We start from the raw sequence: 15,405 nt of genomic DNA on the forward strand, positions 1-15,405 counted from the left end.
GCTAGGAAAACTGGACAGCTACATGTAAAAGAATGAAATTAGAACACTCCCTAACACCATACACAAAAATAAACTCAAACTGGATTAAAGACCTAAATGTAAGGCCAGACACTATAAAACTCTTAGAGGAAAACATAGGCAGAACACTCTATGACATAAATCACAGCAAGATCCTTTTTGACCCACCTCCTATGGAAATGGAAATAAAAACAAAAATAAACAAATGGGACCTAATGAAACTTAAAAGCTTTTGCACAGCAAAGGAAAACATAAACAAGATGAAAAGACAACCCTCAGGATGGGTTCTTGTCATTTTAATTAGGTTCACCATGAAAAGCAATAACCTCAGCTAACCGCTCTGCCTTCTTCTTTCACCAACTCCCATCTCCCTTCACATGCATACAGCATAGACACCCCAAAACCCTCCTCCCAATGATCCACCCCACTCCCATTGTGTGAAGAAATGTCACAAAATGAATTTAGCCTCTTTCACCCAACATGAAACAGGATGAATGAAAGTATCTTTATGAAGAGTTCTGTGGTGCTGTTATCTTATAGTGGAGTCAGAGGCAGATATAGAGGCTAAGGCTAAGTGAAGCCCGGGGATCTCTTAGAGATCAGAATTTTCTGGGGGGGCACAGAGCCCAGAGTTTGCCCAGAAAGAGGGATATGAATAAGAGGGTAGGAACTAGGATGGGCTAGACTGAAAGTTTTTCTGAGTACTGTGAGGTTAAGGACACCTAAAAATTTATTCTCCTTCCTTTCCCCATGCATTCTCCAGCTCCCAGGTAGAAGGGTAGGGGGGCTCCTGAGCACGGAACAGTCAGAAGGTTTTATCTGTGATTCCCAGAGCTTTAGGCAGGCAGTGAGTGAGGCACATCCGCTGGTGCTGCCTGCCCTCTTCCCTCAGCTCAGGGCTGCTTCTCTCTGCCTGTAAGCACTAGGTCCTACAGGTTGTCAGATAATGATACAATTCCCTTGACCACATCACTCATCCACCACTGCAAGCTGGTGAACCTCTGCTTCCACCAGCTTGTTGATGATGGTCTCCAGAGTCTCATGCAGGTAGCGCTCGAGGACACATTTATAGTGATGTGATTGATGTCGCAGGGCTTTGGCTACAGACACACCTAGGTTGTTGTAGGTCTTTTCTGCTGCCTGATAGATAGCATCAAACTTGTAAAAGATGTTTACCACATGATCTTTCGCATTCACCACTGGCAGGGCTGAGAATTGGTGCTGTACAGAGATGCTCAGAGCCACATACAGCAGATCATAACAGTGTTGGCATAGAAGCTGATTTGTAGCTCTTCCAGAGACTTAGACATGAACTCTGGCTTGGGAACTTAGTGATAAACAATTTGAGGAACTTGAGACTTGCATTTGTGGTTGAGGATGTACAAGATGTTGCCTGATTCTGGGTTAACAACTGGCAGCCTGTGGATCTTGTTTTGAATTAATGAAGAGACAGCATCAAACATGCTGGCATTAGGAGAAATGCAGGCAAGTGGTTTAAAGAAGTCCTGTATGTACACCTCCTTCCAAGTTTCTGTCTTGTGTTCTTCCAACTCATAGATCTGTACCGAGGCTGATTTATAGTAACGGTGCAGGATATTGATGAAATCAGTGGTAGTCCACATGCCCACAAGTCCTTGCTTTTTGCTGTCCCAGAAAGGGGCAGCTTGTATACCATTAGTCACCAGAGCAAAGAAAGCTTTCTTCACCTGCAGGGAAGTAGCAAATACAACCAAATTGGAGCTTGTGAGAATCAAGTCATAGCAGCAAGAGACTCTATAAAGGAAGTGTATATGCTTTGTTAGATTCTGGGGTCTCTTGAGGACGCTCATTTTTCCAGAGTTGGTAACTCTCAAGACGTGGCCATCTCCATTGCAAGAGGCACTGGCTGGGTTCATTCACTTTAGGAACCTTGCTTTTTTTTTTTTTTTTTTTTTAAATAGAGATGTTTATTGCATTAAACTTCCCTCTTAGAACTAGTCTTGCTGCATCCCATACGTTTTGGTATGTTGTGTTTTCATTTTTGTTTGTGTCAAGATATTATTTGGTTTCTCTTTTGATTTCTTCTTTGACCTATTGGTTGCTCAAGAGTGTGTTGTTTAATTTCCACACATTTGTGAATTTTCCAGTTTTCCTCTTGGAACTGATTTCTAGTTTCGTATCAGTCAAAAAATATACTTGGTATGATTTCAGTCATCTTACAGTTGCTATTTGCTAGGCTTGTGTTGTACTCTAACATATGATCTATCCTGGAGAATGTTCCATGTGTGCTTTAGAAGAATGTGTATTCTGCTTCTGTTGGGTAGAATATTCTATACATGTTTGCCAGGTCTATTTGGTCTAAGGTGTAGTTCAAGTCCAACGTTTCATATTTATTTTCTGTCTGGATAATCCATCCATCATTGAAAGTCGGGTATTGAGGTCTCCTACTATTATTGTAGTGTTGTCTATCTCTCCCTTCACATCTACTGGTATTTGCTTAATATATTTAGGTGCTCTGATTTGGGTTGTATATATATTTACAGTTGCTGTATTTTCTTTATTAATTAACCCCTTTATCATTATATAGTGACCTTCTTTGTCTCTTGTTAACACTTTTGACTTAAAGTCTATTTTGTCTGATATAGGTATAGCCACTCCTGCTCTCTTTTGGTTTCCATTTGCGTGGAATATATTTTTCCACCCCTTCAGTTTGAGCCTGTTCATGTCCTTAAGTCTGAAGTAAGTCTCTTGGAGGCAGCATAAAGTTGGTTTCTGTTTTTTAATCCATTCAGCCACTTTGTGCCTTTTGATTGGAGAATTTAATCCATTTACATTGAAAGTAACTATTGATAGGTAAGGACTTACTAATGCCATCTCATTAATTGTTTTCCAGCTGTTATGTAGTTCCCTTTTTCCTTTCTTTCTCTTTTGCTGTCTTTCTTTCTGTACTGGTGATTTTCCATAATTGAATGCTTTGACTCCCTTCTCTTTATCTTTTGTGTATCTACTGTAGGTTTTTGCTCTGTAGTTATCATGAGTATTAAATAAAACATCTTGTAGACATAACAGTGTATTTGAAGTTGATAACTTAACTTTGACTGCATACAAAAGCTCTATTCTTTTATTCCCACCCTATATTTTATGTTTTTGATGTCACAATGTACCTCTTTTATATTGTATATTCACTAACAAATTATTGTAGCTATTGTTATTTTTAATACTTTTGTCCTTTAAACCTTTATACTAGAGTTAATTGATTAACACACCACCATATAACAGTATTAGAGTATTCTGAATTTGACTATATACTTACGTTTACCAGTATCTTTTATATTTTCATGTTATTTCATTTCTGCTTGAAGAACTCGTTTCAGCGATTCTTGTAAGACAGGCTTAGTCATGATGAACTCCCTCAGCTTCTGTTTCTTTGGGAAAATCTTTCTCTCTCCATTTCTTGAAGACAACTTTGCTAGGTAAAGTATTCTTGACAGTTTTTTTTTTCTTTCAGTAATTTGAATATATTATCCCACTCTCTTCTGAGAAATTCATTAATAGCCTTATGGGGGTTCCCATATAGGTGAGATTTTTTTTTCTCTTGCTGCTTTAAAAATTATCTCATTTTCTTTGATTTTAGACAATTTTATTCTAAGTTGTCTTGGAAAACATGATTTGGGTGTTGAAATTTTACAGTCACCTATTAGCTTCATGAACTTGGATGTCCAAATCTCTCCCCAGGTTTGGGAAGTCCTCAGCCACTGTTTCTTTAAATAAGCTTTCTTTTCCCCCTTTCCCCCTCTTCTTCTGGGACTCCAATAATGCATAACTGTTTCTTTTAATGGTATATCATGATTCACATAGGCTTTCTTGACTCTTTCATTCTTTTTTCTTTGACTTCTCTGACTGGATGATTTCAAATGATCTGCCTTCTAGCTCACTAATTCTTTTTTCTGCTTGGTCAAATCTGCCAAAGCTCTCTATTGAATTCTTCAGTTCAATTATTGTGTTCTTCAACTCTAGAATTTCTACTTTTTTTTAATACATAGTTTCTGTTTCTTTGTTGAACCTCTCATTTTGTTCATGCATTGTTTTCCTAATTTCATTTATTTATCTGCGTTTTCTTGTAGTTCATTGAATTTCTTTAAGAGGATTATTCTGAATTCTTTGTCAGACAGTTCATAGATCTCCATTTCTTTAGGGTCAGTCATTGGAGTTTTATTAGTTTCTTTTGGTGGTGTCATGTTTTCTCCATTATTCATGATCCTTGTGGCCTTTTGTTGGTGTCTACACCTTGAAGAATGCCTTTATAGACTGGCTTCAGTAGGCAAAGCCCTTCACCAGTCAGCCCATCCAGAGATTCTAGGTGATATCCATAAGTGGGCAGGCCTGGTGCCTGGGTCAGCAGGTGGGAAGACCTGGTGCCTGGGTCCTTGGGGGTGGACCTGGAGCCCGGGTTCACCAGGCAGGCCTGGTGCTTGGGTCTGCAGTGATGGATCTGGGACCAGAGTCTGCATGGTTGGACCTGGATCCTGGGTCCACAGGGGCCAACCAGGTGCTGGGGACCACTAGGGTGAGCCCAGCATCTGGATCCACTGGGGCCAGTTGGTATTTGTCCAATGAGTCTTCTGCTGGTAGTGTGAATGTATCCCAGCAGGTACACAAGATGATCCACTGGGTAAGGAAGGAAAATAGTGGAACTTCTATTTTTATTTATTCCTTACAGCATTCCTTTTCGTTTCCATTTCATGAATGTTTTGTATGTTTTTTGAATGTTTTTCCATACTGAATGTTAATTCAGTAGTACACATACATAAACTATAAATAAATACACACATTTGAGGGGGTGAAGGTTCACATGTCTACTGCTGAAGTGAGTGTTCAAAAGAGTTTAGAGACCATTGCTCTAAACCACCACCTTCTACTTTCTCTTTTTTTAATTTAATTAATTTATTTATTTTTGGCTGCATTGGGTCTTCGTTGCTGCACGTGAGCTTTCTCTAGTTGTGGCGGGCAGGGGCTACTGTTCGTTGCGTTGCGTGAGCTTCTCTTTGCAGTGGTTTCTCTTGTTGTGGAGCACAGGCTCTAGATGCACGGGCTTCAGTAGTTGTGGCTTGTGGGCTTTAGAGTGCAGGCTCAGTAGTTGTGGCACGCAGGCTCAGTAGTTGTGGCTCGTGGTCTCTAGAGAGCAGGTTCAGTAGTTGTGGCACATGAGCTTACTTGCTGCAGCATGTGGGATCTTCCTGGACCAGGGCTCGAACCCATGTCACCTGCATTGGCAGACGGATTCTTAACCACTGTGCCACCAGGGAAGCCCCTACTTTCTCTTCAGAGAGAATATAACTGATTAACTTACAGCTTCCTTAATTACCAGCAGACCTAAAGATATACTCTTGCCACCTTGATAGAGCTGTGTTTTCTAAGTATCCATAAAACAATATCCCTACCAGTTCTTAGAGACAGTGAATTTAGAAATTTTACTTATTATCATGGATCTCACTCTCAGATAGTAAATTGGAGAGGGTAAAATAGAGAATGTATTCCCTGTGCCTCGTGAAGTTAACTAGTTGCTATTATAGATGCAATAAAAATTAATTCTGTCCTCTGACCAGCTGAGAATAACATTTTAAGGTAAGGAATTGCCTATTCATTGAGGCGTAAATCAATAACTGGAGTCGACTAATGATAGACCAGGGAACAATCAGGTACAATGTAGTAAATTATGTTCTGTCATCTTATAATTCTTAATAACTCAGCTGTCACTCTAGACATTTTTGCATCTTTGTCTGGAGAATAGAAAGAAATAAAATTTAGGCTGATATTACAGACAAGGTAAAAATCTGGGGTGTGGGTGGAAGGAAAGTCTTCATAGAGGAGACTCTTAAATTGGGTGCTGAAGGGTGAATGAAAGTTCACAAGGGTGACGGGGGGAAAAGCGGAGGGCATTCCAGACAGAAGGAATAAGATGGGCACAGACACAGGTGGAAGACATCTTCTCTGGGGAATGGAAGGTAGTGTGGCCTCGCTGAGGCATACAGAGGCTGCGAGCGTTTGTGAGAGAGTACAGGAAGGGGAGGTTGAAGAGGCAGGGTGGGGGCCAGGTAATATAGTCCTTGAGAATTAGACAAGCCTGGAATCAGATTCCTGCTTGGCGTCTTACTAGCTCTGTGATTTTGAGCAAGTACCTGTGTAATATTCATAATTCCCTATCTGTAAATTCATAATAACAAACTAGTACCTACCTTCTAGGGTTACTGTGAGTTTGAAATAAGAGAATCCCTTTTAAATGCTTAGAAAAGCACCTGATCACATGGCATCATTTAAGGTCTCAGTAAATAGAAAGTGTTGTTGTTGCTATTGTTATTGTTATACTAATAACAACGTGTGTGTGTATACACACTAATAACAACTATTGTTTTATATGAATCGAGGGACTAGATTATGAAATGGCTTATATATCATGTCAAAGAGTTCAGGCCTTTTAGGTCAGTGTTTCTAAAATGTGATCAATTAATCTGTAAAACTAATGGTCCTCAAGCAGCTTCTGTGGAGCAAGTAATAAAAAGATATGTTCTTTAAAATTTTATGAATTTGAAATGGAAGAAAAAGTATCAAATACCATTATGTTCTTAATAATGGTTCACACATATGGATGGATCAAGTCGGTCAGACACTTAACAAGATGTAGTTAAAATTAGTTACTAGGATATAGTTTATTTTAGCTATATCATTGGAATACTATTGTTTATGTGTGTAAAATTTGCATTTTTTGTTGTTACTATTGTGTTATGGCTCTGATTAACAAAAATAGATTAATGACTAAAAAGTGGTTCATTGAAGTGGAAAAGCAATGATCAAAATAGTAGTATAAACTCTACAATTCAGAAGCATAATTAGTGAACAGGACTTCAGGATCTATTGGGACAAGAGCATCTGTAAACGTGATTATTTCACCCAAGCGGCTGAAAGGGAAGGTGTGAACGGGAAGTGTGGCTATGAATATCTAAAAACTGGATTTTATTGAACAAGGGATTTATCCCCCCTTGCACACTCTGTATTAGAAAACTCTGTCAGAGAGCTTCGTGATGCTCTCAGAGATTTTACATCATTTCCAAAATAGCATAACCTTATAGGTCAACCAGTAGTTTTTCTGGGACCAAGCACAAAATAATATTTTCTGGTATGAAATTGATTAATTTTATTTCTAAATGCAAAGACGCCAAGGCAACAGCATCAACAGATACAAGTCATGCTATGGCCAACATGCTTATAAAACCAGCCTCAAATTCAGGACAAATAAAATGCTGAGGAAGAAAGCCAAAGTAGCCATAAGCAAACCTAATGTCAGGATAGTATGCTGCATAGCACAAATGGCACACAAAGGTGGTGGAACTATTACTGTTGTACTGATGACAGCCAATATTTTGTTTTACGGTTGAGTGAAACCACTTGTGGGAAAAGATCTCCGTGGTAGCTATATGAATGAGAAAGACATAATTTATAATTTTGAATTCTCATTATCAATTAATCTAATATTTTTGTGAGATATGATGCAGGTTAGAAGTGTATTTGAGGTAATGCTGATGGAGGACCAGCAAAAAAAGGCTTGGTGTGTCAGTATCTATTGCTACAAAATGTAAAACAACTACAAACCCTAGTCACTTCAACAGTAGGAATTGATTAATCTCATGAGTCTGTAGGCCCGTGAGGCTCCTCCCCATCTCAGCTAGGCTCCTCCAGGTGTCATGCTAGAACGTGGGCAAGACCAGCTACATGATTTGTGGAGCTCAGTGCAAAATAAAAATGCATGGCCCCTTATTCAAAACTTATTAAGAATTTCAGGGTCATGACAGCAGAATATGAAACCAAGCATGGGACTTTTCTTAGCACAGGACCCTGTGTGACTACAAAGGCCCCATAGCCATGAAGCCAGTCCTGGCTGTGGGTGGTGTAGGCAGCTCTGCTCCTCTCAGCTGGGTTCTTTCATGTGTCTGGGTATCAGCACGGCTTGTCTGGGATAGACTTGGCTGGGACAAGTCGGGTAACTCTACTCTATGCATCTCATCTTCTAGCAGGCTGGCCCAAGCATGTTCTTATGGCAAAGGCAGAGGAACAAGAACAAGCAAGTCCAAACATGCTAGCACTCTTCAGGTCTCTGCTTTGTCACATTTGCTACCATCCCATCGGGCCACAGCAAATCCCATTGGGCCACAGCAAGTCCCATGGCCAGCTCAGAGGTAGAGTGGGAGGGTGCTACCACACTGTGACAGAGGGCATGGACATAAGGAGGGATGAAGGATTAGGGCCATTTTTGCCATGTACCTCACTTGACTACTCAAAAATAGTTGTATCCAGGTGCTAAAATTGCACGCTGTTTTATTTACCAAGAACAGTTACGCATGCTGATCTTACTCTAAGTGTTGAAGAACTAACAAAAATTGTTAGCACAATCAAATCTCCATCAGGGAGCACATGTCTTTCCCGTGTGTTTTGTGAAGAAATGGGCGGTGTGTACTAAAACTGTTTCTCCACCCTAAAGCGTGCTGGCTATCCAAAGGGAAGGTACTCATGTGAATAATTGAAAGGAGGGAGGAGATAAGACTTCTTTATAACACCAATAATGCCAGGGAAAGCCAGAAACCATAAATCTGGGTCATTACCAGTGTTGTAAGGAAATGTTATCTCAGTGATTTCAAGTGGGTGTCAACATGCCCTGGGCAGTAGCTTGAAAAGCTCAAACCTCTCACTTCAGGCCTAACCTCTTAGGACATTCAGTGCCAAGGATAAGATACCAGGAAATTGAACAGTGGTGAAGAGGCTTTGTTAGCAGGCATTGACTCTTTCCTAATACTTGATTTTTTTCATTTTCTGGAGAAAGACATCAACAACATATTATTGGGCATATTTAAAAACCATTCACTATGCCAGAAAACATGGAGAAATTCTTTCCAGAGCTGAACCCAAACAAAAAACATTAGAAATTCATTTGCAGCTACCATCCAAGTTAAAACATCCAACAATCCAGCCTTTGAATAAGATATATTCTTTGACTTACTTGCTTGTAAAAGTGGCCTTCAGTGAGAGACTTCACCACTTTTTCTAGGTATAGGTCCCATCCAAATATACACAACCGTCTGTAGGGCCACCAAGCATTTGCTGCCCATAATTCTTAGTTATGCTCTCTAGTTTAGCAGAACAAAATAAATGGAATCTGTCATTAATCCAGATGCACATATATATGTGTGTATGTTATATACTTTAATGATTGATTGCAAATAACAGTATCCCTTTCGCTGACTTGATATTTCTCATCATCCTACTTTTGCTATTTCAACTCTCTCTACCCAAACTCAGGATCTGAGTATATTTGAATATTTCTTTTTAGTAGGCCTGGTATACTGCACTATCCAAACTCTTGCTACTTGTTATCCAGAATTCAGGTACCAAGTATATGTATCTCTTGCTCTATGAACTTGATTTCCAAACTCAAACTCAGGAGATAAATAGGCTTGGATAACAAGGGATACTTGAATATTATTAATTTTTAGGTTAATTTATACTAATTTTATTATTTAAAAATTTTATGAATGTTTACCTAAAATTGGAGGTTTTCAATATGCTCCAGAGAGCTAATAAGTAGTTATTAGACACTGAAAGTTTAAGAAACACTGCTTTCCTTTAGGGAATGAGGGGGTCATTGAAAGATGCAAAGATTTTAAACAGAGGGGAAAATAGGGTCAGATCTGTATTTTCAGAAGATTACTCAGGTAGTAATATAGTGTTAAGTTTGGAAAATGGCACATAAAACTGGATGCTGGCAGACTTGATTTTAACCTTTCTACAAATACTCGCCAGTACTGAATGCCAGTAACAGAGCTCAGATTTGGGGATACAAAAATGGAAAGACTGCAATGGGCCTATTGTCCTGGATCCAGCCTAGTGGGAGTGATCACTATTCAAACAAATTACCCAAAGATTAAATTACAATTGTGTTAAATCTTGATGAAGAATGGAGATAGAAACCATTCTTAGAGAAAGATGAGACATGGAGGTGAGAGAGGAAGGAATTAAAAGATGATTCTGCGTTCCTGGTTTAGAGCCTGAGGTAATTAACGAAGAAAAGGAATTTAAGAAGAGGAGAGTTGGCGTCTTTTGGTAATTAAGTTTTGGACGTGATGAATTTGAACTGCCTCTTAGGCATGTAGTATAGTTGTCCAGAAGGCAAGTGTGTATATAAACATGCAGAGAGAAATCTGAGCTGCAGATACATATTTGGGGATATAGGATGGACTGGTAGCCATGGAGATTGACTCAGCCTGTCCACTGTCCTTAATAGCTTCTTCTCTGGCCTCAGTCAAGCCCATAGACAACTGTTTCTGTAGGGCAGGATATTTTTTTTAACCAGTTTCCATCTCCTTAACCTCCACTTTGATCTTACCCACTTTGGTTTAGTTTTTATTGTTTTCTAATGCCTTGAATCTATATTTCCATTATGGAATTTTTTTTTCTCTTTGGTTGCCCAGCTTCCATTCACTCTACTTCTGCTAACAGCTTCTGGGTTTTGCCTGAGGCTCCAGCTCTCCCCCACACTTTCACCCCATGTAGTTATGGCAATATTGACTGCACCCCGAGTTTGGGGCAGGGGGTGGGCATGCCTGTGATGTAGGCCTGGCCAACCAAAGTCTCCTGGTCACAGTGATTAGCTCAGGGTTAAGCACGTGATCACAGTAGAAGAAAAGAGATGCCATGAAGCTTTTGCTGAGATATCCAGCATACACTCAAGAGTTCTTTCCCTCTTAATATAAACCCAAAAGCACATAGGGATAACATTTCTACAGCAGTCCTGTAGCCACAAGGAATTTGAGAACAGAGCCAATACTAAGATAGGAAACCTGAGAAATGAAGGAAACTTGGATCTCGGTGATCTTGTTGAGTTCTTTTACTTTGAGAATTTAACCCATTAACATTGATCGTGATTACTGTTTCCTCCCATTGAATTTGTTTATTTTTATTCTTTTAGTACAGTCGTTCTCAGATACATATGTCCCCATCCCAGAGATTCTAATTCATTTGGTCTGGGGTGTGCTCTGGCCATCAGTATTTTTAAACCTTCCCCATGTTGTATATGCAGCCAGGTTTGAAAATCCCAAATCTAGCAGTCACTCTTGATTTTTTAAATGTTTTATTATAAAATACCATATGTAGAGAAATATAAGACACTCAGGAAAAAAAAACATAAAGCAAACAAAACTTAACATTTTTACGTTGAGAAATGAAATATTTCCCGCACCCCAGAAGCCTCCTGCATGACCCATTCCAATTCATCTTAAATCTCCTGTCAGATATCTTCCCATCAGTATCTAGACTGACTTTGCCTCTACAGCCCCCTTGGAATAATTCAAGCCATAACCTACTTTCAGACCCTTTCCTGCCCCCTCCAATGTTGAAATCTTATGAAATTCTAGTTCCAGTTTTTAATTTTTCTCACAATAAACATATCCACATTTATTTAGATATAGTCATAAGTTTTACTAGTGTTTATAAACACTATGTTTCTTGTATCCACCACTCCTTTCTCTAGAACTTGCAGTGTTGGAAGCTGGAGCATCGTTAATCCAAATGAGGATCCCTGTTCTTATTTCCGGAGCCAATTCCTGGGATTTTAAGGGATGGGGTAAATGTACTGCCAGACCAGGTAGTTTATATTCTAGGCGTCGAGATATTCTATCTTTCTTGGTAGGTAGCTGAGTATTCTCTGGGGCACTGCTTGCCTCCTTCGGCTGCCCCTGCAGTTATTCTGAAGCATCCTACCTTGGAGAGCTACCCAGGTAGCAATGACAGGACCAGGCACTGGGGACAACCTTTTCTCTTCCTCCCCAACCTCAGTCCCTGTTGTTTTGGAGGCCCCGTTAAGAAAGTCTCTGCTTCCCCATCCAGGCCAGCCTTCAAGTTCAGAGCCTTCTCCAAGAAAGGTATTTATTCCCCTATTCAAAAAGTAGTCCTGGGGTCTTTATCCTGGGAACTTTATCTGCCTTGAGCTGCCAGCTAGAGGGCGATATCTGATCCAGCCAGGCCAAATGCAGCCCTGTATTTAATTACTTTAACAACTGTCCAGGCGGACCTCTCTCTCTTCTATTTGTTTACTCTAATCTTGGATTTCCCCCTGGATTCCTTGGGAAGAGCTACCTTCCCTCAGGAGTGTTTAGTGTCAAGTTTCTCTACCCTAGTTTTGCTGTTGATTGGAACCCTTATATATTCTATCTTACAGGAATTCTTCATCATTTCTGATTTACTAATAGGACTCTTTCTTAGTTTGGGCAGTTATAGATCTATATGCAAAATTTGCCAGACCATATAGATATTTTATATATAAATAATATATATTAAATATAAATGATTTTGTATATGTAAATAATGCATATTTTTCCGTCATTTTAGTGGAATTTTGGAACATGGAAGGTAGGTACCTGTGCTGAGAAAATAAAATGGTGAGACTGGCATAAGATGGCATCTCATAGGGAACAGCCATATTTTCAGCATCTAAATTTGGGCCTTAGTGAGTACAAGAGTATACTTACAGTTACTTGTATTTTAATTAATGCTCAATTTGCTAAATTTTTAAATGTAAAAACCCAATTTTCGCTAAGCCTTTAACATATAACTCAAAGATAATATTGTTGTATTTATAAGTCTTATCTAAAGTTAGACTCATTTTCATTTGTTCTTATATCAGTGCTAACTTAACTTGTAAATTTGACATAGTAAATTCTCCTAAATATTTAACATCACTTACAAACTTGATTAATAACATTCCCTTAGCTTTGGCTTTTTTTTTTTTTTTTTTTTGCGGTACGCGGGCCTCTCACTGTTGTGGCCTCTCCCGTTGCAGAGCACAGGCTCCAGACACGCAGGCTCAGCGGCCATGGCTCACGGGCCCAGCTGCTCCGCGGCATGTGGGATCTTCCCGGACCGGGGCACGAACCCGCGTCCCCTGCCATCGGCAGGCGGACTCTCAACCACTGCGCCACCAGGGAAGCCCAGCTTTGGCATTTTTAAGCACAATTACAGATTTGATTCTCTTCAGTGCTTCAAACGTCTTACAAGGCAGACTTATAAATGAAACAAACAAAATTGCTAAGCACTGAAACACTATTTACAAACCTAATAAATCTGAAATTGTTTACTAATCCAGAAGTTTTTAAGCATTCAGTTTTAGTCTAAGTCAATCAAATTCTCTTAAATATTTTTTAATTAAAGTCACAAATCTTCTTACATCAATCAAATTCTCTTAACCCAACTTTCTGCCTGCTTCACCTGTTTGTACCCTGGTAACTGAAGGTAGCAGAGGAAAAACATGCACGATTAAGCTTATTGGTTTTGCTTTAAATTTATGTCCATAAGTCTCCAGTAAGCTCCTAGTACTGCCTCTAATATTACATTTCCCTAAGATATTTACTCTCCTGTTTTCCCAGGTAGCTTTTTTTTTTTTAAAAAAGGGGAGGATGGTTATTTATTAGCCTTTTTTCATCTTTTGAAATTTTTTTTTTCTTTTGGTTGTGTCACACGGCTTGCAGGATCTCAGTTCCCGACCAGGGATTGAACTGGGATATGGCAGTGAAAGCCCAGAATCCTAACCACTAAGCCACCAGCGAACTCCCTAAGATTATTATTATTTTTAATTATGGTAAAATACATAATAATATAAAATTTACCATCTTAACCATTAAGTGTCTCAGATAACTTTTCACAACTTGTCTCTCCCTACTCTCAGTGGATGATCTCATTTGCTAAGTAATTGTAAACATTAGAAGCAATTAGAAAAGAATGATTTTTCTTCCTCCCACTGCCAGATTTACCAGGCTACCTACATCTGTGCCCTTTGAATCTGCTCTCCCTCATCTAATAGTGGAAGAACTGTCTGTACCAATCTCTCCCCCTGAGGCTTAGATCCTGTCCCTCTCACCTGCTGAAGGACTGTGGGCCCAACATTATCCCCATCCTCTCCTCCACTCATCCTTTCCATCACCATGCAAAGGTGCTGTCTTTAAAAAGCAAAAAGACTAAGTTTTCTTTGGCTTTTCCTTTCCTTCCAGCTACTTCCCCATTATAGGAAAAGTCCCTCCAAAGAGCTGTCTACACTGCTTTCTCATAATCCCCGTTCTCTCTTTAACCCATTCCAGTACTGCCCCTAAGCCCCATGCTTTAGAGGACCCCACTCGGGCCCCCCTCAGGCTATGCCCCTCCCCATGAGGGGAACACAAACCTTTGGATTTGCCGCCTCCCCAGACCTCACTCAGGATGCCTAGGACCCTGTCTAAATGGTCCCAAACCAGCTCCCAGGGCCTATTAGGGGCTGTTCCCCAGATCCAAGGGATGTGGTGTATATATCTCTATGCCTCAGAGATGGCTGTTGACTAGGGTGGAGGGTTGGGGAAGCATGTGTAGGTGGAACTTGGATATTCAATCTGGAGGGAGAGAAGAAAAAGCTGGGGGAGCAGGTCAGGGTACCAGTTCTCTCTATGCCAGTTCCTTCTGGTAAGGAACTCAAGGAGTTGGAGAATTCTAAATTTGAATCTCGCCTTCCAATATGTAATAAATACAATAATATTTTATTTAGCAGTTTGCTTGACTGATAAAATTTAAATATTTAGATGTGTGATGTGTAGACCTCCACTTGTACTTTTGGCCCCATGATTGCCCTCTCCAATCAGATTTTTACAAGTCCCATGAATCCTCTCTAGTGAAGGTCGCTGATGACCTGCGGTTTGCCAATCCAATGCCCACATCTCTGTCGTCATCTTCCTCAACCTCTCAGCATCATTTGACACAATGAATCACTTTCTTCTGTGTTCCACAGCACCGAAATCTTAGCCTGCCTCCTGTTCCCTCTCTGTTTGGCCTGTTTGTTTGTTCCTCCGCCTCTTCCCACTTGCCCTAAATATGCCCCAGGGTTCAGGCCTCAGACCTCAACATCACTCCACTTAAATCCTTTCCTCTGTTATCTGAGGTCTCATGTCCGTAAATACCACCTGCGGCTGGGGTCCCCAACCCCTGGGCCTCGGACCGGCAGCGGTCCACGTCCTGGTAGGAACCGGGCCGCACAGCAGGAGGTGAGCCGTGGGCCAGTGAGCGAAGCTTCATGTGCTGCTCCCCATGGCTCACATTACCTCCTGAACCACACCCCTCAACCCACATCCGTGGAAAAAATGTCTTCCATGAAACCGGTCCCTGGTGCCAAAAAGGTTGGGGACCGCTGACCTACGGGCTGATAACGCACTCCTAGTTTCCCTGCTTATCACCACCACTTGGGTATCTAACAGGCACTCCAAACTTTACATGTCCAAACTAGAATTCTCGATTTCCCTTTAACAAACCTGTCCCCCACCCCCACCCCAGTATGTTTCCATCATCCCC

General features: G+C 40.4%; 1 pseudogene; it reads right to left on the reverse strand.

Annotated features, from left to right (window-relative positions):
- Window positions 1–911: 911 nt before the first annotated feature.
- On the reverse strand, window positions 912–15,132 carry LOC114894320 (annotated as a pseudogene).
- Between the last annotated feature and the right edge of the window lie 273 nt (window positions 15,133–15,405).

This window comes from Monodon monoceros, unplaced genomic scaffold (assembly GCF_005190385.1).
Source record: "Monodon monoceros isolate NGI ecotype Baffin Bay Population unplaced genomic scaffold, NGI_Narwhal_1 Super_Scaffold_13, whole genome shotgun sequence".
Classification (NCBI taxonomy): domain Eukaryota; kingdom Metazoa; phylum Chordata; class Mammalia; order Artiodactyla; family Monodontidae; genus Monodon; species Monodon monoceros.